At 43.8% G+C, this 24,583-nt stretch overlaps 1 long non-coding RNA gene across 1 annotated transcript in view; it reads left to right on the top strand.

Annotated features, from left to right (window-relative positions):
* The window catches only part of LOC138576217 (uncharacterized), a 191,992-nt gene extending 167,712 nt beyond the window's left edge, over nucleotides 1–24,280 (top strand). Inside the window, exon 2 of the long non-coding RNA XR_011303961.1 lies at nucleotides 23,577–24,280. This is a non-coding gene — a long non-coding RNA (uncharacterized lncRNA). The remainder of the gene's footprint in view (nucleotides 1–23,576) is intronic.
* Nucleotides 24,281–24,583: the final 303 nt, after the last annotated feature.

A 24,583-nucleotide genomic window follows, 5' to 3' on the forward strand; every position in this document is an offset into this window, starting at 1 on the left:
ACTTGGCTACATGCAGCTTCTGGCCCTATTGTAGCGCTCGCCCTCCCAAGAGGTTACACCATCTATATAAGTGACAGACCAAACTCAAAAGGATGTGGTGTGGTCTTTATTGTAAAGGACCACCAGATCATCAGACAAGTACCCGCTGTTCTTAATAATAACTGTGACATCCTCGCCTTCAAATGGACCATCTCTCCCACTAACACAATCTCTATTCACTGTGTCTAGCGCCCACCAGGTCCTAGCCTCACCTTCGAAGAAGACTTACTCCTTCTAAGCTCCAACCTCAAACCCACATCACAAGTGCTTCTTCTAGGGGACTTCAACCTAGACCTCAACAGCCCCTTGGACCTACCAGCCACTTCACTAGCCACTGCCCTCACTTCTTTTGGCTTCGACCAATGCATTGGCAATTCCACTCACAATTAGTGACGCACCCTAAACTGGCTAGCAGACACAAACTGTCACATCTCCATTAAAGCTAACTCACCATGCCCATGGTCAGACGACCATATGATCACCTACTCACTCCCAGTAGAGCCACCGCCCAAACCCCCCATAGCCCCACCCCATCCACCCTTGCCCCTAGTTCATGTAAACTCACTAAGGAAAATCTCATCCCATTCCACAAAGGCCTCAACCCTGACAACCTAGAGATTACCGACCCAGTGTTCCTAGCGCAACACAACTCCACTACCCTTACCAATGCCATCAACACTATTGCTCCTCCAGCTGCTAGAAAAGCCAAGCCAGCTGTACATATTAACACCTGGTACACTGACGAGCTTGCCACCCTCAGAACTGAAAAATGACTTGCTGAGTCAAGTTGGAAAAATTACCCCTCTGAATCATCCAAATGTGCCCTCTCTATCCTCATGAACAAATACAAAAAAGGCATTCTACTTGCCAAGGCCTCCTCCCTCAACACAAGGATTGCCAAAAGCCAGTTCAGACTCTAAGGAATTATTCTCCATCCTAAAAGAACTGGAAACACCAATCCTCCAAGTCGCCATGATCCACAAGGACTCTGCCAAGTGCAACACAACCCAGAACGCCCTTCTAACCAAAATTGACACACTGAAACAAAAATTCCAGACCAAAAAAACATGCATCATACAACAATCCCTGCCCATGTACACGCCAATGGCTCACACTCGCGATGCCCCACTGTTCCGCTTCAATAAGGTCACCATCCAGCAAAATCTTGCATCCCACAAAGCTTAAAGCCTTCAAGATGCAAAGTGGATATCTGCCCGGCTCCTCTAATCAAAGAAAGTGCCCTCGAACTAGCCCCTTTCATCACAGCCTTTATCAATGCCTCCCACAATATGGGCATAGTACCCTCCTGCCTTAAAAAAGCTTGGGTACTCTCCTTACTAAAGAGGCCCACTCTCGATCCCACCATCGCAAACAACTATCAGCCTATTACCACCATGCCATTCCTCCTTAAAATCCTCTATAGAGCAGCCTACTTGCAAATTCAATGCCATCTAGAAACTAACCAAATTCTAGGCACCCACCAATCTGGTTTATGCCCGGGCCACGGCACTGAGTCTGCCCTCCTAGACCTGAAAATTCAGCTAGAGGCCATCAGAGACAAAGGGAAGGCAAGGCCTTCTCCTTGATTTGTCTGCGGCCTTAAATCTAGTCATCACAACATCCTGTGCCACCACCTCACCTCCTCCGCTGCCTTCGCCGAGGAAGCTGCCAAGGGAGAGGGATGAAAGTCTTTGCGGACATTGCCTGTGCCACTCCATCCCCAATCAATTGCAGGGTTCCCCAAGGATCCTGTGTCTCGCCCACGCTCTATAACATTTTCACAAAGCTCCTCTTTGACCACCTGAACTCGTTTGGCATAGCCTATACAAACTATGCCGATGACATGCAGATTCTTCTCCCGCTCTCAAGGTCATACCACAAAGATTCCTCCACCCTCAGTTCTATATACACCATGGTCCAAGCATGGATGGTGACCCACAACCTTTGCCTCAACAATGGGAAGACTGAACTTCTCATCATTGGTCTGGCAGATACCTTAAAAGCCCTTGGCTCTCAATACTCCATTATCAACATTGATGGCTCTGTGATCCCTGTCTCCTCCTCGGTAAAAACACTGGGCGTCCACCTCGATGCTACTCTCTCCCTAACTTGACATGTAAATGCCATCTCCTCTGCAGCAGCTTACTCAACGGAACTGCTCAATGCACCAGGCCCTTCGTATCTACAGACAACTGTCTAACAATGGACCGGGCAGTGGTTGGCGCCAGGCTAGACTACTGCAATGTCCTCCTCGCTGAAACATCCACACAAAACCTAAAAGAAACGTCAAACCATCCAGAACAATGCCTTATGCGCTGCCCTCAATATCCCACACTCTGAGCACATCTCAGCCACCCGAAGAGCTGCTCACTGGCTACTCATCAAGCAAAGATTCCTATTAAAGACACTATCAATCACCCACAAGTGCGTTTCTAATGCTGCCCCATTTTACCTAGTTCAGAACATTGCTAAAGTACAACCCATAGTCCCATAGGTTGGTCCAAACCAAGTTCAAACAAACTAAAGCTGGGGTCCAGTTTCCCAGTCCTGGCTGCCAAATACTGGAACTCGCTCCAACCTACTTAGAGCGGAAGAATCCTACTGGGCCTTTTGTAAAACACTCAAAACCTGGTTATTTGCCTAACACTGATCCACTCACCCCCTTGCACCATGAATGCTGTATGTCTGAAGGGCACCTTGTATATGTGATGCCACGCCTGAAACAATGCATCTGTACCTATGCCTACCTGTATATTTATTGCCACGCCTGAAATTATGTATCTGCACCTATGCCTATGCCCAATCTTGGGCCCGGGTAACTTGTAAAAGCCCCGTGTTGTCTGCGGGTTTGTGCGTGCTCTACAAATGAAAAAATAAATAAAAATAAAATAAAATTACAGATTCTTGAACTCTGCCACAGAAAATCACCCAGGATCACACAGTGTTGGCGTTCAATATTAAAAAAATGACTACCGGGCTATGAAATAATTCACACTTTCTTTGCACCTTAGAGAGAAAGAAGGCTGATTTTATGCAACGGTCAAGCTGCAGGGTCAATGTGAATTATCAGCTCAGGTGAACACTGGCTCCCAAGTCACCCTCCTGTCCAAAAAGACCTTTGACCAACTAAACTCAGGACGGTGGGAGGGTCACCAAATTCCCCTCACACCACTTCCTGCACCACTCCAAACTTCTGAATGGAATTACATTTTCGTCAAAGGGAATGCGGATCTGGAAATAATAATTGGAAGGCATCAGCTGAAACATCCGGGGATAGTCGTAACTCCAGAGGGCACACCTTGTTTACTGGGGAACGATCTCCTGAGGAGGTTATCATCTCTGACCGACTGTGTTAACAAGGTCCTCTGGACTCAGAATAACCGGCCTATAAAACTAAAAATTAGTACAAATTATGTCAGCATGAATGGTACCTGTCATTTAATTGATCAACGTTCCGAGAAAGTAGAATTCCATTTCAAGAATAACCGAGTCACAGACATCACTGTAATCTGTGTAGGAGAACACAATGGTGATGGGAACCCTTCTCCATTCTTGAAAATCAACCTTACTGCCAGTTTTATGTGGCAATCCACACTGCAAGAGGACACTCTAAAATGTTAAACTAGTCCAAAATCAGAAGAAACCTTGAGTCCCATGAAACGATACAAGGAAGAACCCGCCCAAAGTCGGCCATACATTCAGAAAAAGGGCGCACAGTTGTTTTTCCCCATTCAGTTAAATGAGGGGGAGGAGCCGCTGCTCAACAGAGTAGTCCTGCCCAATGGAAGGAGCTTCATCAACAAAGGATTATTCAGGAAACTCCCAAAAGATCAAACCATTCCCACATTTAAATTGATTGACAAATGGGAAATAGGTCTGGAAACCCCAAATTCCAAGCATCTCCTGCCGAGCAGGTGTATGCTAAAAATATCCATCGGCAACAAAAGCACATGACATAATTGTTGGGTCGTGAGAGATATCCCTTCCACCTTTTATCTGGGAAGTGACATTCTCAACCGATTAGTGATTCATTTGGACCTAATTAATAATAAAGCTGGTCACGACCGGGGGGTAACCCCATGGGTTTTAACAACACATGAAAAAGCATTTTGTTCAGCTCAATTGCTGCCTCATGAGGTTGAAGTTCAAGTGCGAGAAGAGTTTACCATCCCAGGACAGGTGCAACGATTCACTGTTGCCCTCAAAATTAAGAGAGGACAGAACCTCAAACATCAGGATACCTATATAAATTTAAATTCCCATCTTCAACAATAAGATTTTTATTTAAATCTGACACCTCTAGTAGAGCTAGAGCATGATACCATCATGAGAGCATGAGAATATTGATGGATAATAGCGACCCTCGAAGTATTACTTTGAGCGCAGATAATTTTATTGGAATGGCGGTTGATGCCCAACATTATTCTAATGATTAAGGTAAGGAAATCATGGGACAAATCCCATATGACTATTTCGGCATCAGCGACTGTGTTCCTCAAGAAAAGATTTTTACTAGGTCTGGGGGGAATTTCATGGTGTACTCTTGCTGCCCCTACGGTCTGGAAGAGGTGACTAGTGACATTAGGAGGGTGGAGGTAGTGTTCATAGTGAAGGACCACTACCTTGAATCCCTGGAACCTACTGTCCAGGTCAATACCATTAAGAGAGATTTCTCTACCCAAATGGAGGATACTGCTGAAATTGCCAAGCTCGAGGTCTTTCCAGGATTCAAGCAGATGGTCGAGGAAAGGCTCAATCTTGCTGATGCCTGTGAGATGGAGGAGCAAAGACGTAAGCTGAAGCAGGTATTCCTGGAATTCCAAGATATATTTCCAGTGGAATCATACGACTGTGGACGCACATTCATTAATTCAACCACCATAGTACCGGACCCCGAGAGGGCTTCAGTATTCATGAAACAATACTGGTCATCTCTCGCATCCATGGAGGCACTCACAGAGTTTATTATGAACTTAGAAACCTGTGGGATCATTCGTCCTATCCCCAGTACCTTCAACAACCCGGTACTGGGGATACTCAAACCAAACGGCCAATGGAGAATATGTGCAGACCTGAGGGAGTTGAACATATAGGCCCATGTGTCAAGATGGCCATTCCCTACATCCAAGGGTCAAATGTGTATATCGCCATTGACCTGACCAACAGCTACTGGACAGTAACCGTGATTAGGAAAGACCAGTACAAGCTTGCCTTTACCTTCCAGGGGCAGCAGTACACATGGACCCAAACCCCCTTTGGATACACCAACTCAGACAATGAGTTCAACATCTTTCTACATAAGGCCATGTAGGAAAGGGAAAACCTGGCCTATCAAGATGATGTTCTGAGGAGGAACATATAGCAGAAATCTGCTGTGTTCTAACCCCATTGCAGAAAGCTGGAGCAAAACTGTCCTTTCAGAAGGACTAACCCCATTGCAGAAAGCTGGAGCACCTGATTAACTGGAAGAATCAAGGCATGAATTGTGCCAACAAGAAAAAAAACCTAAATCATGCCAAACTGATCCAGTCAATTGATGATCTGGTGACCTCCAAAGAGATTACCATCTATTGGAAGAAGATACAAGGTAATTCCAAAATAGAGGGGCCAGATAAGACTACGAATGAACTGGCTAAAACCTGAGCTCTACAGTGGGATTTCATAGAAACAGAATCACTTCTGGGTGAAATCCAAATTGCTGCTGTCATCAGGTCACAAACTCATGCTAACAGTGAACTCTCGACTGCCCAGTGAAGTAAAGATACCCCAGATGCAGATTTTATCACTGCATGGAAAGAGGACGTGATAATTTGGAAATATTATCACCACATAGAAGACCCCATGAGCTTTTCCTCTAACAGATTCAGATTGTAACGGTGAAGAGGATGTCTGGGTGTTGATGAAGATTTGCAAGATGTTCCGGATACAAGACAGTTCGTTTGTAAGGAGAGCGCTCTCTGGCTGTGACCAATGGGTGCTACCTACCTCATTCCGGAGCCTTATGTTGAACCATGCTCATGATGCAGCCACTACCAGTCATAGGTGTTTCACCAAACATTTGAAACATTGCGCAAGGTTGCCTACTGGCCCCACATGGACCAGGGGAACGACACATACCTAAAGCAGTGTCTTGTGTGTGCTCAATTTCAACCCAGTTCACTCACATACACAGCTAACTTACAAAAAAGGGGAATGACACTGCCTTGGTCAGATTTGCAAGTAGTTTTCATTGGGCCAGTGATTAGCTCCTCTAAAGGAAACAAGTACATGTTGACTGTGACGTGCTTGTTCGCAAAGTGGGTAGAATGTCTTCCTGCCCCAAATTGTAAGGTAGAGACAGCTGCTTCACTAATGATCAATCACATCTTCTCTCGTTTCAGCCTCCCTCAAAGGATTTATTTGGATCGAGGAAGTCATTTTGCCAGTGAGGTGATGGGGAAGATGTAGGAGATTCGAGGGGAAAAAAAGAAAAATCCACATTGCCTAACCAGGCCTCAAGCGGGGGGGCAGGGGTAGAGAGATAGCACAAAACAATTATGAGTGTCTTAAAAAATTTGTGGCAGCCTCTGGACCCAGTTGGGACATCCGATTACTGCTTATCCTGATCGCTATTAGGTCTACACCATCTTCTTCAACAAAGATGTACCAATTTCAGCTCATGACCAAGCGGAAAATGATGTTACCTCAGCATCTGCTCTACAGAACACGGGAGCAGACCTGATAGATGCGTCCACTACTCATGAGTACATTAAAAAAGTAAGGAAGCACATCCAGCATGCTTTTGAATTTGAAAAAGTTAGCTGGAGGAATGAAGACCTATTATGACCTAAAGACCACCAAGAAAAAGTATGAAGTAGCGGACAAGGTTTAACTTTACAATTTTCAAAGGAATCAGATCAACCAGTGGAAGTTTCTCCCATCTTGGCATGGTGGCTTTGAAAATGTTGATTAAATATCACCTGTTGCCTACAAGATCCATGTCCCAAAAGGGAGAACAGACAGAAGAAAAATGTGTCCACATCAATTGGTGGAAAAGCTGTCACCCCAGACCAGCTGTACAATTGATTGGGAAGCCAAATGAAATTCGAGCAGAGGAACCATCAGAGGAATTAAATGGAAGGAACAAAAAATCAGATGGGAACTAAGATATATATATATATATATATATATATATATATATATATATATATATATATATATATATATATATATATATATATATGCAGGGAATGCTCATTGTAAAGAGAAAGAAAATAAATAAATAAAGTTTTGTGAAATTATGAAAATGTCTTGTGTTATAATTTTATGCGGTTGATGTTTTTGTCAATGCTGTGTAAATCTTCCAGGGAAATATGTGTGTATAAAAGTACTGAAACCTTTTTCTTTCTACTTGTTAGATAATTAACTCCATTCACTTCCAACCCGGAGGAAAGAAGGGGGTCCGGTGAGAACCCCACAAAAGAATTTTGGAAGAACAGGTGGGGCATGTGGGGTACAATCAAAAGCCCCAAATCAACAGAACTGAAGGGCCATGTGAAAAAGACCTACCTGTCATTACCAAATGAAAAGTAGCATTTTAATTCGCAAAGGCAGAAGAAATTCAAAGGGCCCTTTCACATGAAAAATAGGAGTTTTGAACACTGACACCAAAACACCCTTGCATGTATGCTTGCAAGTTCAAGCAAAGCATGAGAGAAATGTTTCCATGCCAACACAAATATGTTAGGGAAATGACATGGGGCCTCATTACGAGTCTGGCGGTAACCCTGACGGTGCTACCAGCAGGGTGTGGCCAGACTCGTACAATTTTACAGGTGCCTGACTTCCCGGAGCCACCCGGAAATTACAAGTCTGGCGGCATGGGAAGTCAGGTGGCAGTAAAATGTATTTCCCCATTCCCATAGAGTCCCATCAGAGTGGGGATTCGGAAGCACTGGCACTGTTGTTAATGGTGCCGGTGCTTCCATGAAGGGTCTGCCTACCAAGGCCACTGCGCCCGGCAGGGTCAAACCTATCGAGTGCAGCGACCATGGCAAGCAGACACGTAGTTTGGTGGTCTGGAAACGAGGGTGCCAGTAAGCCTGACCGGCACACTTTAATTAGGCCCAAGGTGTGTTTGTTGACAAAAAGTAATGTATATTATGCTGCAAAATACCAGAAAATATTTGAAAAGAAAAGCCCACTTTGTTGCCATGAAAAGTTCCTGTAGGCCTGAGGCAGAATATGTGGGTGTCTTTCTGCAGTGGAAATCCAGAGAAAGCTAAAACAAAAATGTAATCCAAGTGCAGACTGGCTGGCTGAGAAATAAATGCAGCATTTTCACTGAAACTGCCACCCATCAAAAGGTGGTCTATTGCTCCAGACTCCTAAACCAATCCATAGAGAGAGGCTGGATCTGGGAAGAAAGAAAGGGGTAACTTAACAATCCTTATTGCAAGAACTCTTGCGGGTACTGCCCAAGATTGTAAACTTCTTTATGTCATTGTTAGTACATAAAGTGAGTTCACTATGAGGAAGGGATAGAGCTGCTGAAATTTACCATCTGATAGGAAACACTAAAAGGAGATTTTGCTGTAATTGCCACTGGGTGGAGAATACTATTGCTGCTGTGATGAATCATGCTCACTTTTCAGAAGAAACATTTACAGCAGCTAATTAAAAGTGTATTGAATTAATGACTGAAAGAAACAGCCCTGTAGTTTCAGCACAAAAGCAACGTGAAACTTGAAAACACACCATATGTCAAAGAATCAAGGCTTATCTTAGAAAATGCAATACAAGAGTTCCTTTAAGCCAAGGACAAATGGTAGGCAAAATTCATAAAAAGACTTCCCCACTGAATGCCTGACTCGCATCTCAACTGTTTACAACTGCAATAAAATGTGGTCCGAAGGGTGTCAAAAATCAAGTTTCCCTAGATCTGCTGTCTCTTAGGACCCTTCTGAGCAGGCCAAATGTTCTAGCTAGTACATGAAAGGAATGTGGGTTGGGGGATATATGGGTTGCCAAGGCTCCAGGTTTTATGACCAGCAGTCGCCAACCTCAAACAACAAAGAGGATCATAAAAGAAAAAAACCCTGGTTACATGCTGGCCAAGGGTGGCAAATGGCACATAGGAAGGGAAGCTCATATTTGCACATATGAAGATTCCCCTTAGTTTAAATGGACTGTCACAATAGTTGCTTTTTCTCAGAAACTACAAATCACACTGTATACATGTATGTTTTCTTTTTTAGATAATTTCAAGGCGACCTTGGTGATATACAATCCCTCCATCTGCGACTTAGGGAATTGTAATGACCAGCTAAAAGGTGTTCCTGGCTGCTCTGAACATGTTCTGAATTTGAGAGTTGGTGAACGGGTGGATGCCAAAATTAGGCATTTGGGGAATAAATTGCATGTTGCTAATGATTATGCTTTTTGTAAAAATGGTGGGATATTGCCAAACGGCCGTGAAAAATGGTGCAGACCTGGCTGTCATTTTAGTAAATTCCCCCTGATTAGCTGAACAGGAAAGTAGATATCTTATGGGAATTACTAGTAAATCACTACGTTTTTGACACATAACTAGATTTTTCCAAAATTTGACAAGAGAACAAAAGGGGATTGCAAATGGGAATTCTCATATGTCTGCTCCAGACTCCTAAACCAACCCATAGAAAGAGGCTGAATTTGGGTGGAGAGAGAAGGGTAACTGCCCAATCCTCATTGTGAGAACCCTTGCAGGGAACTGCCCAAGATTGTAAACTTGTTTGTGTCATCACTAATACATAAAGGGAATGCACTATGCAGAAAGGAGAGAGCTGCTGAAATATACCATCTGACAGCCGCAAGGAAACACTAAAGGTAGATTTTGCCGTAGTTGCCTCTTGGTGGAGCTGTCTTTTGCTGCTGTCTCTTGCTGAGGAGGCCTAAAAATGGACTGAATTCTATGGTGAAGAGCTGGGGACCATCCTTGAGAGTGGAGTGACCCGACCCATGCCCTATCCTCCAAGAGGGTCCTGAAATGCAGCTGGCTTTCCTGAACTTTAAATAGAGGTGTTCTATGTAAGTAGAACTGAGACCTTGGTAGACCAAAAGGTGGGGTAATCTGCTTGCCTTCAATTACTTTCCTTTATAGTGGATGGGGTGGGCAAAACTGTGTAGATCCATGGCCTAATTTAGTAAAAATATTAATTTAATTAATTCCCCTTGGCAGAACACCACAGGGTGTTTTTTGTTAAAGTTTGTAATTAACAAAGCTCCTTGTGCACTGAAAACTACAGACTGTAATTTAATTGGGTGATCCTATTTGTCTTGTAGACCCTGACCTCTTTAGCAAATGGGTGTCTTAGTCCCGGAACTACAAAAAATCCCAATTTTTACCATGCAGCTTCCCCAACACAGGTCTTTAAGTTGACGGGGGACTGAAATACAAAATTCTTCTGACTTCCCAATCAAAATTGTACAGCACTACATTTGTAAATAGATTATGTTCTCTGACCAGCGCTATTTATTTCTTGAAGTAAAACCTGTAGAAAGCAAAGTATTGCATTTTATGTTCTTCCCAACCCATTGGTGTGATTTATTTGTGTAACAAGAAGTTAATTGTGATCCACAAAGAGGGTGGCATGTGTAGTTTAGTGTGATTTCTATTACCTATCATTTAAGTAAATACAACTCTGTTTCCAGTACACCGGCCTGGTTCTTGGCTCATTGGTAGATCATGTGGAGAGATCCAAGGGGCATGATATTTGGCTGAAATAGGGCTGAATAATAAAACTGTTAATTCCTATTAGCCATGAGCACACATTTATATTAATTAAAGTAGTGTTTTAATTCAGACAAGTGTTAGGGTGTGGGGTGAAAAAACAACCCTATTTGGTTGTGGTACCAAATAGAAAAACAAACAGGTGTCCACAAACTTGTGGAAAACTCCTGCCCCATGCACACCAAAATCTATTGTGATCCAATCATCATTTGAAACCATACAGGTAATTAGTTATAGTTGTAAGTTCAATTATCAGGTAGAGATGAACTACAATCTAAAGCTTCAGCGTTTCTGAAAACAGTACATAGCTTGGACTGTGATTGCCAGACTGGCAGCAGGTGAATATTAAAGAAAAATAACATGTTAGACATTAATTTATGATGTTAATATTAAGAATGACCTTGCAGACTATCTTACTAAATAGGTGTACTCTGTATCTTCTAAGTTTTATAGAACATTGTGCACCTGAGGCACGGAAAATACATAGAATTCCCAAAACACATAGAGCCCATGATTCACGGATTGTTGATTAAAAAATCTTGATCATTGTACTGTTGAAAATATTTTTGTTGAAAATACAATTGTGTACAATATATTGCGATTACAAAAAATTCTATATAAACAATCATTATTGTTGATATAAAAACTATCGAGCAGAATCATTTTTTTGAATAGGAAACTTACAACTATAACTAATTACCTAGATGGTTACAAATGTTGATTCGGTCAGATTAGATTTCGATGTGCAGGGGACAGGAGTGTTCCACAAGTTTGTAGACACCTGTTTATTTTTCTGAATAAAAGAACAGACATTAACCGTTTATTGTCTGACACTTAGCTTGGGAGGAAGGCACTCCCTGGGTTGAGGATAGCCTCTCAATAAACCATTACCTAATGCAGAAATTGATTGATAGGAGTATGTACGTTCACGTAGGCTACTGGCAGATAGACATTAGGTAAACAAGCACATTTACTTGTTGTTTGAATTTAAATCATTGTAAATACCACTTGAAGAGCAATGTATTCAGGAGGAAAACCACAGCACTGCGCATGTTAATCAGGTAATGTATTTTAAAAGCTACACACCAGTTCTCACTTGGCAAGCGACATCCCACCCAACCTGTTTTTTGCATCTTTAGTTATCTTCATCCAGTCGTCCAGCATTCGTGTCCATAGTAGAAACAGGCAGATAGGGAATTGTGGATGCAATCTCTGACCCATTGGGAAATTAGGCAGATTTTGCTTCTCAACCTGCAGTGTGCTTAAACTTTAGGCCACGCTTTTGAGGTTTGCTCCCAGCGGCCTTAAATACAGTGTACCAATTATACATGTCACTGAGCCCATGTTGGCTCCCAAAGGTGCCAAGGACCCAAAGCAGACATATAGGACACTGCTGTGTTTGAGAGAATCTACACACTATACAACCTGAGGTCCACAGCGGACGTGTGCCTCATTTAGCCTAGGGATTTTCAGTCCCACACTTAGGGGATGTGTATCAAGTGCGGCTCCTGGGGTATGAAATGCCCGGACCATGGCACTCAGACCTACACCAACCCTGCCCTGTTCAATAAGCAGTTTTAAGACCCATCTCTTCTGCTTGGCCTTCCCAATTGGGTTTCATGTCATTTCAAAGAAGTAAATTACTCCGATGCAATTTACTTTGATGATATTACTTTTCAAAAAAATGTTTGTGGGTTAGACCCCCCCTGCCTGCAAGTCTCCCTTCCCTTCCACTTCCACCCCCACCCCCGCCTCACCCCCCTTTTACCCCTTAACCCACAAACATATGTACATTTTGAATAGTTTTCAAAGTAATTTCTATCTACAAAGTAAATTACATTGAAGTAATTTGCTTCATGGAAAGCACGGGGTACCCTCAATTGATGTTAACGTGAAATGTTATGTGTTTTTACTTTTTATAGAATTTTTTATAGAATTTATCCTGTGCAGTGTTCTGAATCTCCATTGAGTGCAGTATTTTAATAATTTAATTACTAAATGTCAGTGGACCTCATTATAAGATTGCCGATCTGGGAACTACAGTACCGGTAAGAATGCCGGTACCGTAGTTCCCGGATCGGCAAGCTATGAGTTCTGCTCACAGGTGCCATTGCGACTGCCAGGACTGGCCTGGCAGCCGTACCAGCACCCGCGAGCAGAGCATGTCGGATGCACCGGCACCGTTCATAACGGTGCCGGTGCATCCGGCTTCCCATTCCCATTGAGCCCTATGGCAAATAAAGGGTCCGGCAAGGCGGTAATTATACAATATGATAAGATGTGATATGGCATTTATAACGTGCCTATACGCAAGTGTTTCAAGGCGCGACGAGGCAAGGAAGGGGGAACAAAGGGAGGAGACACACAACAATCCTACTAGGCCAGGTGTCATTCAGATCGCAGAAGTGCATGGGATGGGGGGTGGGATAGTGCATTACATGGGAATAGATAAAAAGCAATAAGTAAGGTAAAGGCCAGCAAGTGGCAAGTGGCAAGTGCAAGGGTAAGTGCAGACATCAGGTGTCAAGTGCTGGTAGGGGAACTGCAGGGATACAGAAACAGTCACCAAGTGCGGGGGTTGCCAGGCGGGTAGTGCAGGAGTGTGAGACTGGCAGAGGAGGACCTGGGCCCGAGATCAGAGTGTGTCCAGGTAACCAGTGCAGTTCAGGTTACAGCCAGGAGGTCAGCAGGGGAGGGGAGGAGCAAAAGTAGAAGCAAAGTGAAAGGTTTTGAGCAGGGACGTCATTTCACCAAAATGCCAGGGGTCGCGGAAGTGACATCACAATGTCACGCCCCCAAGAGTAACATCACAGGAAGTGATGTCATTTGACCACGCCCCACGTGACATCACATGAAGTGATGCCATTTGACCACGCCCCCACGTGCCATCACAGGAAGTGGCCTCACATAGCATTGTTTCTAAGTACACTACGAACAATATGGTCACGATAACCCTGTAAATTGATGTACATTTCATACAAGAATGGATCACCATATGTATCGTTAATATCAGTGCGTATTGGCCCATATTACCAAATCACTGTGATTGCAAGCAGATGTCCAAGGCCAAACGATAATGATGCTTTAATATATAGCACTTAAGCACTGCTTGTGCCTCATGCCTCATGCCTGCAGGACACCGTTTCCTGGCTCCAAAGAAGACAAGACAAAAGGCGCGTGGAAGTGAAAAGCACTTGCACTTGCAGTAACTTTGCAGTAACTTTGAAACAAAACATGTGCATATCAAAGATCCAGGGACAAAAACAGCGCCTTTGACTCTTGCTAAATGGAAACCACTAAAATCCTATTGCCACCTGGACAGGAGCAGAGGGACGTCTTTGCTATACACTCAAGCCTGCAGATGTGAAAGCGATATTTGTGCCTGTCAGGAGTGACAAATTACAGGATTGGGGAGAGAAGGTGCCTGAGGAAATACTGCGAAGCTGCCCAGCACTTTTAGAATTCCTACACAGTCCCCCCTGCTGCCTTGCTTCCTAAACGAAGGGTAAAGCACAAGACAGAGAATAATGTTCACTTAGGCGGGATCATAGTACAAGAGCACGAGACTCCCTAAACCAAATGTTGCTACTCACCACAGTTGTAGGTCTTTTGGAGTACTTCATTACAATGCAGAAAGACCCACTCCGGTACCGCAGTGTGGTCCTTCGTCTGCTGATATTGCTTTCCTGGTCGCGCTGTAATGCTGTCTCTCTCGTTATTGTGGCACTATGCAGATTCTCCGGTGGGCTGTTCTCAACAGTGGCTGATACTCGGAGACAAAACACGCACTCTCTTGCACGCTGTGCTACAGTAACCGTGGTACCAACAGTGCGCACTGCATGCAGCCCTCACCTTGCTCGGATGCAGTGTGGTTCCGGCAGACCCCCTTGCTGTGCATCAGTGCTTGCAGCGGTAACTTCACCTTGGCCCGACCGATGCAGCGCAGCCCCACACGCAGCTGGGAGTGTAGACCCCACACGGCTCCCCCAGGGCTCTGTAGCAGGCTGGGTTGCAGGGCTCCCCAGGAGCCACTCTGTAGCAGGATTGGTCGCAGTGCTCCTCCGGGCTCTGTGGCAGGAGAGGTTTCTGCAGGGGTCGCTCGAGTGGTCTTCCTCGGGGCGCGTGGTCTGCTCCTCCGCGCATCCAGATCTCCGCCGGTGCAGCCGGGGCATCCCCTCGCCCCCACGCCCTGGACTCCAGCAGCAGCACCATCAGCAGCCAGCAGTGGGGACACATACTTTGGGGGGTGTTTGAGAGGGAGAATAGGTGTGCTGGGGGTCTGCGTGCGCGCGGCAGCCGGTATTCTGTCTGTGTGTCTAGCTATGACATCAAAGCCGGGCAATGCAGGAAACAAACATAGCGGAGGCGAGGTCAGACCCGACAAAATTCATGGTTGCCAGGCAACCATGACCTCGAGTGCCAGCACCAGACCGAGTGGAGCTGCGCACGCCCCCAGGCAGGCATCATGGAGCCTGCCCTGCAAGTCGCTGCGCGCGCGATTCAGCCCGCCAGTGACTTGCCTCATAATTCTTTTTAAAATAATCAGAGTTCGAAAGGCACTGGCAGGTTGACTCGCGCGCACGGCAACCCGCATGGCAAACTCCATGACCTCTGCGATGCAGGAAACATAGCGGAGGCGAGGTCGGACAAAGTTCATGGTTGCCAGGCAACCATGACCTCGCGTGCCAGCCTCCAGACCTAGTGGAGCCGCGCCCGCCCCCAAGCAGGCATCATGGAGCCTGCCCTGCAAGTCGCTGTGCACGCGATTCAGCGCGCCAGTGACTTGCCTTGTAATTCTTTTTAAAATAATCAGAGGTTGAAGGCACTGGCAGGCTGACTCGCACGCACGGTAGCCCGCAAGGCAAGCTCCAGGACCTCTGCAATCTTTTCGCGACCCCTGATTATTTTAAAAAGAATTATGCAGCAAGGCTTAATCAGAGGTCGCAAAAAGATCACAGAGGTCGCAAGGGAATCACCAGAGGTCGCAGTTGCGACCTCTGGCGACCCCCAAATGATGTCCCTGGTTTTGAGGTGCTTCCGGAACCGGAGATGGTTCTCCTCAAGTTTAAGGGAGGCAGGGAGGCTGTACCAAATAGTAATGACGGGTAATGACCCGTAATTGCCCATTCCTGGGCGCCGGATAAAAAAAAAAATACCGGCGGTAGCCGTGCCTGTAATGCCCGTGCTACCGCCAGCCTCGTAATGAGGCCCAGTGTCGGTATCATTTCTACTCTGTTATACCAAGTATAGAATAGTGCGTTTTCAGAACCCACTGTTCTGCTCTGACCATTCAGCCATTAAGTGAAGCAGAAAAGTCTGTTTATCATTAAATTGGGATACATATGCTGCCTGAGTACTAGTTATGATAGAGAAGGATGTGAGAGCCTCAAACTACTCACATTTAATTTCGATCCTTCTAGGTCATCCGAACTTTTAAACATTTTTGGCTTGAAAAAACCCTCTGCTCAAGCCAACAAAGGCCCTGCTGAAGAGGGCAGGCTGCCTTTCCCCACAGTGTTCGTGTAGACATGTAAACATATTTATATAACTAACGCAGGAAGTCCAACGCGTGATATAAATAGGAAATACAAGTATTTCCCTGTACTACGTTTTCTAATTAAAGCACGAACTGGACCACCGACCAGGCCTACAATTAGAACAAAAATAATCTTTTTTATTCCTTGCACAGAGGGGTTCTTCCCACAATTCCAATAGGAAATCGTTTCTAAGTGCCCGTGGAACAAAATGCTGCATTTTTTTCTATTTGTAGCATAACATGTACAATTTGCACCTTGAAACACTATTTGCTGTATAGGCGCCTTCCAAATACCCAATAAGTAACATATTTTCTGATTTCCTGCGTGACTGTGCTCGCATCCGACAGCACAGTTTCCCATAGTGGATTCAAGGAAGTGGAAGAGGGGACAGGTTTGAGTACGCTGGGCTGGAGACATTTTGGTTGAAGTTGCATGTGAAGGAAGGCAGTTTGGGGTTCGATCGCCCCACTCCCGAGTGACCGAGGAATACGTGTGGGTCACCACATTTTTCAATAGGGGACCTGTGAAGAGTCACAGCTCTATCAGGGAGCGGTTTGACCAGAACTTCTAACCGCTCAGGGAAACGTATCCAGGTGTGTGCTCGCTGTCATTGTATCCCCTGTTACTAGCCAGAACTTTTTGGGTGGATTGCAGTCCTTTGCTTCATATTTGTTTTTCTACCAAACTCCGCTGGCTGCATCGTCCAGGCTGGTATAGCTGTTTGGTAGCTGTGCTGTCATCTTCAGGAAATGGCGTTTAATGTATTTGGTTTCATGGGCTGTGAGGAGGAGGTGGCGCTGAGGGCATTTTCGGTAATTGTTTTTGTGACTGCGTTGGCCCTAAGCAGGTGGTCAGGTTCGTCACTTGCTGACAGGCTCTCTGTGACTAACTATTTTCACAGTCCTCAAGCAGCAGTTTGTTTTTATAGCTCTCAAGACAAAAGGGTTTGGTGTTTGAACTGGTTACAGTGGTCTCTTTAAAGATCAATTTCTCTCAAATGTATGCACATGATTTTTTGACACGCTCATTCGACCCCTTCCCACCCCTGGCAACCCTAATTACGTCACCGGAAGTGGCAATGTGAGTAGGATGCCAGGATTTGCAGGGCTTTTAAAAATTAAATATATAACTACAATGCAAAATCAATGACTGAAGGAAAGCATAAACAACCTGCTACCAAAGTGCGACACGGTTCATAGGGTTCCAAGCAGAGGCAGACTGGCCTATAGCGAACTGTGGAGATTTCCCAGCAGGCCTCTGCACCCCGGGCCTCTTTTGTGTGGTAACCTGTTTTATTTCCAAATCTTCTCATAGGAAAAGAGTTGGGCTGGCTGAAAATGTGAACTATGGGGCCACTTGAACCTTATTTCCAGGACCACATTTGGTTCCCAGTTCACCCCTGGTTCCAAGCAGCAAAAGAGGGGTAGTGTCTAATACCACCAGCTACCCGGAAATGACATGGATATCCCAGAATTCACAGAATTCCAGAGAGTGGAAAAAAGGAAATCCTGTTTGGGATCGTAGTTTATGACTTCGGAGTCCCCATCAGGGGTCGACTGTCCTACAGGAAACTCTGGAGATTTCCTGGCAGGCCTCTGCACCCTGGGCCTCTTTTGTGTGGTAACATTTTATTTCCAAATGTTCTCATATGAAAAGGGTTGGACTTGCTAATAATGTGTAATATGGGGCCACTTACAACATTATTTCCAGGGATTCTTTTGATTCCAGTCCACCCTTAGTACCCATACCTCCATCCTGTACAGGGGTGTGTGTGCGGGGTAAGGGCTAAAGGTGAAAGGGGGAGGAACATCAGGGAAGCACCAAAGGTTAAAAGCAAGTGAGCACAAAGAAGATACGCTTCTGAAAATGGGTCGTGAAAGAGAAGGTTCGAGGCTGACTCATAGATCCGAATGATGTCTCTATGTACATTTACGGAATGTGCCATAAACAGGAGGAAAAAAACGTATTGCTGCCTTGAGAAAATGCTCACAGAGTGCGCAGCACTTCTCCAAATGCTTATCTGGTCGCTATTACGCTTTTGAGTAACAAGGGTTCCTATCTTGTAACAGGAACTGGAGTTTCGTGGGGGACTTTATCGAGGCCTCATCTGGAGCTGATATCTGCGCCATGCGGCAAGGCAGATCAGAGAGGGCTGATTTAGGCCTAGCTGCCCCGGAAGCATTCTTGCAATCTCCTAATCGCTGTTGGCGCCCTTGCTCACTGCCTGTATTGTGTTTGCAGCGACACATGAATTTGCTGTGCTGGCAAAGAGCTCTTACGGTTTACTCATTGCACACACCAAGTTATATAAGCTACTGGGTGCGGTAGAGAGGAATCTGTTTAACACCTATTTGTTGGCGGTCTTTGCTACCTAGGGGGCCATGTTATATAACGAATGATTGGTAATAAGAGGCAATACGCATTTTGAGGGCTTTGTCAGGCGGAGTAGGGGAGCAGGGTAGACTTTACATGTCCACCCCTTTTCCCGCCCGGCATGAACAATCTGACTAGTTTACTGCCCGCATAAGATTGCAATGCCGAAGGTTAATCAACGTATTTCTGTAGAAACCGCCTGAATTTACCACCTGGTAAAAGCACACTAATTCCATTGAAATTCCACTGTAAATGCCACCTTGAACCATTAATTGCAGGAGAACTTTACCTTTTTTTCCAAAGACTTACTGGAAAATGCAAGCATAAAGGCAATGAATATTGCCTGTGTACTTTTTGCTTTTCCACTATGTGGTGAAAAAAAGATTATAATTACACGAAGGGTACCTTTTTGCACAAAAGTGCAGACGAAGTCGGTCCGGTCGTTGCAATTTCCACTTTAGGGCTCATGATTGCCCCTCTGCCCTTCCCCATGCCCCTTGCATTGTCAGGACCTGTATGAAGTTCCTGAGCAAAGAAGAAAAACTCACCGGAAACCACAGCTTGCCGACGACCCCTGGCATATGCCTTGGTGTCGTACGAGACAAAACTCCCTATAAATGAATCTTGTCTGCACGTAAACACATAATTGGGATACAGTGTTGGGCAGGTGTGAACATCACACACTCCAAAAGACTGCTCAACAAGATGTGCCCTATTGCCCCCCCCTTGCCCAGTCCCCCAGCTTACCATCTGCGAACCGCAGCCGCCTCTGCATACTGCACTAAACGCAGAAAGGCGATACATCTTTCAGCACTGCGGTATACAGCTCATCAAAGACTACATTACCCAAATTGCAAGCCTCCCAAAAATTACAAACTCCAAAAGTCGGGCATTTGTGGTGCAACATAGTGACAGGTTCAACTAGGGCAGTATAGCTCAGTGGTAACGTGTTCGTTTTGGCAGCAAGACGACACGGAGCAACAAAGGTTTGAATCCCGGGTCCGTGCTTAGAAACCTCCTCTTCAGTATTAAGCGTGCTATAAATAACCAATTATCAAGAGGCATTGGATGGAATGGCTTTTAAAGAATAGACTGAAGAAGAAAGACAAAATCTTACAGTACGTTAATAACAGGGTGTGAATATCAAGCTCCTTTTATAAACCCCAGAAAGGCTGAGTCGCCATCCTAAATATTCTCGGCTGTATTTACAGGTCTGAAGCAGGCCCATTATTCCAGCGCCCACTTTCCACAGTGCCATGCAACTAGGATTGGAACCCTGAACCAGCACTCGCATCTTTCCAGCAGGCGCATAACCCGTTGAGCCATCTTACTAGGATTGGCACCTGCGACAGGCAGGTTGCGCGGATGCATTAGCCCACTGAGGTGGATCATTTGTATCAAAACCTGCAGCTCATACTAAAGGAAAATTTGCAGCAACCACATTAGCCCACTGGACTGAACACAAAACATTTACAAATCTGGCCCTACAAATAAATGCATGCTCCAGTCTATCATGGAGTGGCAAGGGGCCACCTTATAATAATAAGCAACTAAAGAATTGTAGATACAATTCTACACATTCAACACCCCCTCACACACAACCTTCCCACAGGGAGAATAGGTGACTGCAGATGTTCTCCTATTTTCACCCTTAGGCTGTACACACTGTTGAGACAGCCTCGAAAGACACACAGCACACCCACTAAGCTGCTCCTCCCGAGGTTTGTATGTGCTTGCTTTGCATGTTGACACCCAGTTCCCTCCTGCCCGTTGCTGTCAGTTATATTTTCAGTTATATTGTGGTGAACACACAAAGGTTCCCCGAAACATAACATTGAAAGCAGAAGTGAAACCTTAAAAATTTGGAAAGCCATATTTCACTCTGAAATGGTTATGTTGCCTTGTAGGGGCATACAACCTGCTCCAGGGCTTTGCAAGGTATGCTGGATTAGTAGATGTTCTCTCATGTTACATTTTGATAAGTAGGCATGCCCACTCCCCTGTCTCCGGTCTTAGCCCCCTTTAGATAGGCTTGGATGTAAACTTAATTTAAATTTGATATAACAATGATATCAAAAATGTTTGATATTGATTGTATAGCAAATGTATATTTTTTATAAGTGGATGTACATTTTATTAATTTGCTACAAGTAAATAAACATTTATTATAAAAACTATATAAATATGGAAGCAGTGGGCGACGTTGTTGCTTGGTCGCGACTGAGAGCTATTTGCACTCTGAAGATAGGGGCTGTGAATCTAGGGTTTTGCAGAGTGATGTGGCGATGAAGTCGGGGAAGAGGTGTGATAGGAAGCGGAACATTATAACAAACAATTTTGATAACTTTTCAATATGAAATATATATACAAATTAATATGAAAAGTAATATTTCTAATATAAAAAAATATAGACAAATTTATATAGAAAGTAATGTTTAATATACATTTTATATAAAACTCAATATTAAAAATCATATTTTTTATATAGACATTTATATAAAAATTATATTTTTGATATAATATTTGTATTTCAAATGTTTATATAACCCCTGCCCCAAAATAAAAAAAGATATCAATATGTGTTCAGATAAATTTGATATAAAACTGTATATCAATGTTATATAAACTGGTTTTGATACAGAGTGTAAATAATGAAAAGCAGTTAGCTTTATAATTAAAGCGTACTTGCCAGAGCCTGTACAAATGTTCAAGCCATTGCCTTTGACAAGGCGTGTTTCTTTTTAAATAATGAAAAACAGTTTACTTTTTAAAAGTAAAGTGTGTTTCCCAGAGCCCATACAAAAGTCAAAATATTGTTTTTATGGGGTCTACAGCACCTCTCTGGCAACCTGCATGTGTCCCTCTGCCACTCTGTGACCCAAAAAACAGTTGTGAAACAGCGTTGCTTGGGAGTGTTATCTACAACAAGGCTGGTGGAAGCCAAGAAATGGGGTGACTCACAGAGCAGCATTATAGCCATATCAGCAGAAAAAACAGATGGGTTTTTATATTTAGTTCGCCAGAATACAGGATGTTCTGCGACAACTGTGTAAATACACCCCCCAGGAAAATACACAAGGACATTGTTTATCAACTCAACCAAACTGATGGAATGCTGGCACAGGTAACATTTGCAGGTTGATGTTAATTTTACATGTTTCCTGGGGCCAGTGTTCATCAACTAAATCCAGATGACAGAATGATGGCATGCTAAAGATCTGAAGGCTGAGGTTAATTTTAGATGTTTCTTGGGTCCAGCGCCACTCGCTAATTCTTGACAAGTTTGCACAAAATAGAATGCTGCACCTTGTCGTTAAGAAAACCCATTTCTGCAAAATAAGCAGAAATTCATAAATCTATGCATTGTTAATAGGAAAACATCTTAGGAAAAGGTATGTGTTCTCACCCCTTAAAAGGGGTCTCTGACTCCAGCAGGGGCAATGTCAACCTCACTGTCAAAGTGCTGGCCTGATTATCCCCTGCAGAGGCACTAATTGACTTGGAACACCTGATTTCAACTCTGCGGGGGACCCTTACTTTTTGGCTGGATTTGATTGTGGGTCTGTGGACACTCAGAGACCCCCTGAAAAGCCTTTAAATAGGAAACCTGGCCTAATGTTTATTCAGAGTTGTTTTCAACAACATTAAAAAGGTGAGCACAGGGGTATTTTAAGATATGGGCTTTGATGTATTGGAAGCAGGCATCTAAGGGCATGTGACACTGTATGTATTGATATTCAGGCCCTTTATGTGTCAGACCGCTAACATTTTTTGCATGGTGCTTAGAATGCTCTCAAAGGCAGTAGGCTGCGCATTCTTAAACTAAACAGCTGTGTGCTTTTAAATACGATTTAAAAAATGTACAGTTTGTTTAAAATGATCTGTGGTTTTGCATGTCAGCCAGGATAATGCAGAGGCACTGGTAGCGGTGGTGCAAACATTTTCATATTCTGCAAAGAATGCAATTCTAGTTAATATTCCGATTTGTATTTATTTCTTTTTATGGGATTACTGCCACCGTTATAGCCATCCCAAACATTCAGTAAAAAAAAAAAAAATCCCAACTCTTTGCCCTAAATAAACCCTGAATGCACTTTTGGTGTGCTTGTATTTTTGGGATGTGCCATATTTGCACACCCACAATGCAGTGTTTTAGTTTTGCAGTGCCGATAAGTTGATAACATATTTTTAGTGTGTGAAATAATCAGATTGTATTCAAATGCGTACAATGTGAAATCAGTATTTGCCAAAGATCACATATGTTGTGTTTAATAAAAGAACGCTGGAATGGTGGACTTTTAAAGGGTGGCAGGTAACAAGGTGTTATAGTGGGCTTCATATGTTTGGGGATGTGTAAAACTCAGCTTCTTTTAAGTTTTTATGACTGTACCAGTGCATGTTTTAGATTGTGCTGGATTTGTTTTGTTCTTCCAAGTACGGGCTACAATTTATTTTATTCTGTGCTCAGTTGGCACAAAGTAAAACAAAATGTGTTCATTCTCTATATGCAAGGTAAGTGCAGAGTGTTCACTGGCATCTTTACATCTTTTAAAGCAGCACTTTGTTAATTGTATGCTATGAATTTAAAATGTGGTTCTAACTTTTGCAATGTGTGTTAAAGATCACACCTTTGATAAAGTGCTGTTGCTGAGATTCTTTTATATAAATGGATTGAAATTTCAATTTCTTAGGGCCCCTTACTTGGTTGTTACATTGGATTTAATATGTTGAGGCTGACAGTGCAACATTCTGTGTGTTGCTCCAGTTGTAATATTGTTGGTGAATATTGTTATGTGCTCATGCTCATTGAGTAAAAGATGCTTTATTCTGAACCTATATTTTTTGTGTATTTTCATTGATGTGATTTACCCCAACAGACGGATGGCACAGCCGACAGACTATGGATGTGGATTTTGGAAACCATCAACCGGCAGCTATTGGATTTATGACGATTGATGACTCTAATGCAACACGCCCCATCTGGTTTAGGCGCCAGCTAGACCCAAAGATGATGGGGCTCAGCCACATTTTCAGAATGGACTATTGGAACACTTTAACATGGGTGAATGGATGGGGCAGTTCAAAGATGGAGATTGTTTTTTTTTATTCCTCTGTAGGGCTCAGTAATCAGTGTCTTGGGAATGTCTCAGCTTATGGATACAGGCCCATGGAACCACCACAGACTTTTCTGCTTTTTTGTCACAAGGGGTTTTACATTTGGGACAGCACCACTACCAAGGCTCAATCATGGAATGCTATAGCTCGTGGTATTAAGCCTCCAACCGGTACTTTAGGGTGTGATGGAAGCCAAAACAGTTTTTACGTGTGAAGTATTATCCTGCTTGTTTCAACCCCTCACTATTTTGCAGCGCCCCTGACCTCTCTACCTTTAAATAATCAAGGTCACACAGGCGATGCACCCATCCAAGCTGAGTGTCTGAGACTTGGTTGTTTGCATCTGCATATTTATTTTTCTTTTCATTAAAACTTTTTCTCCCTACATTGACTTGATTGTTCATAATCTTTTTTCCTTTCGGTATTAAATATGTCTTTTTATATAAATAAATATGTTTTCAAAATCGTACAATGGTCTGGCTCTTTATTACCTGTTCCTATTTATTATGTATAATAACACCCATCGCTTGTTGATTTAAAAAAAAAATATTCAGAGGTGTAACACTAGGATGTGGTGGGGACCAGCAATCCGATACGGGCTAAAGAAACAGTTTCTATTTTTTTAGTCACATGTTGTAAGTTAAGACACAGAGTAGAACTGTATTGTTGTTCCAGATGCCGACTGTTTTATTTTCACAGATAATGATGTAGAGGAGGAGTCAAAAGCCTCTACTGGAAGTCCTCTCTCTAACCTGCCTATATATTGGGA

This window comes from Ambystoma mexicanum, chromosome 1p (genome assembly GCF_040938575.1).
Source record: "Ambystoma mexicanum isolate Mex_15411 chromosome 1p, UKY_AmexF1_1, whole genome shotgun sequence".
Classification (NCBI taxonomy): domain Eukaryota; kingdom Metazoa; phylum Chordata; class Amphibia; order Caudata; family Ambystomatidae; genus Ambystoma; species Ambystoma mexicanum.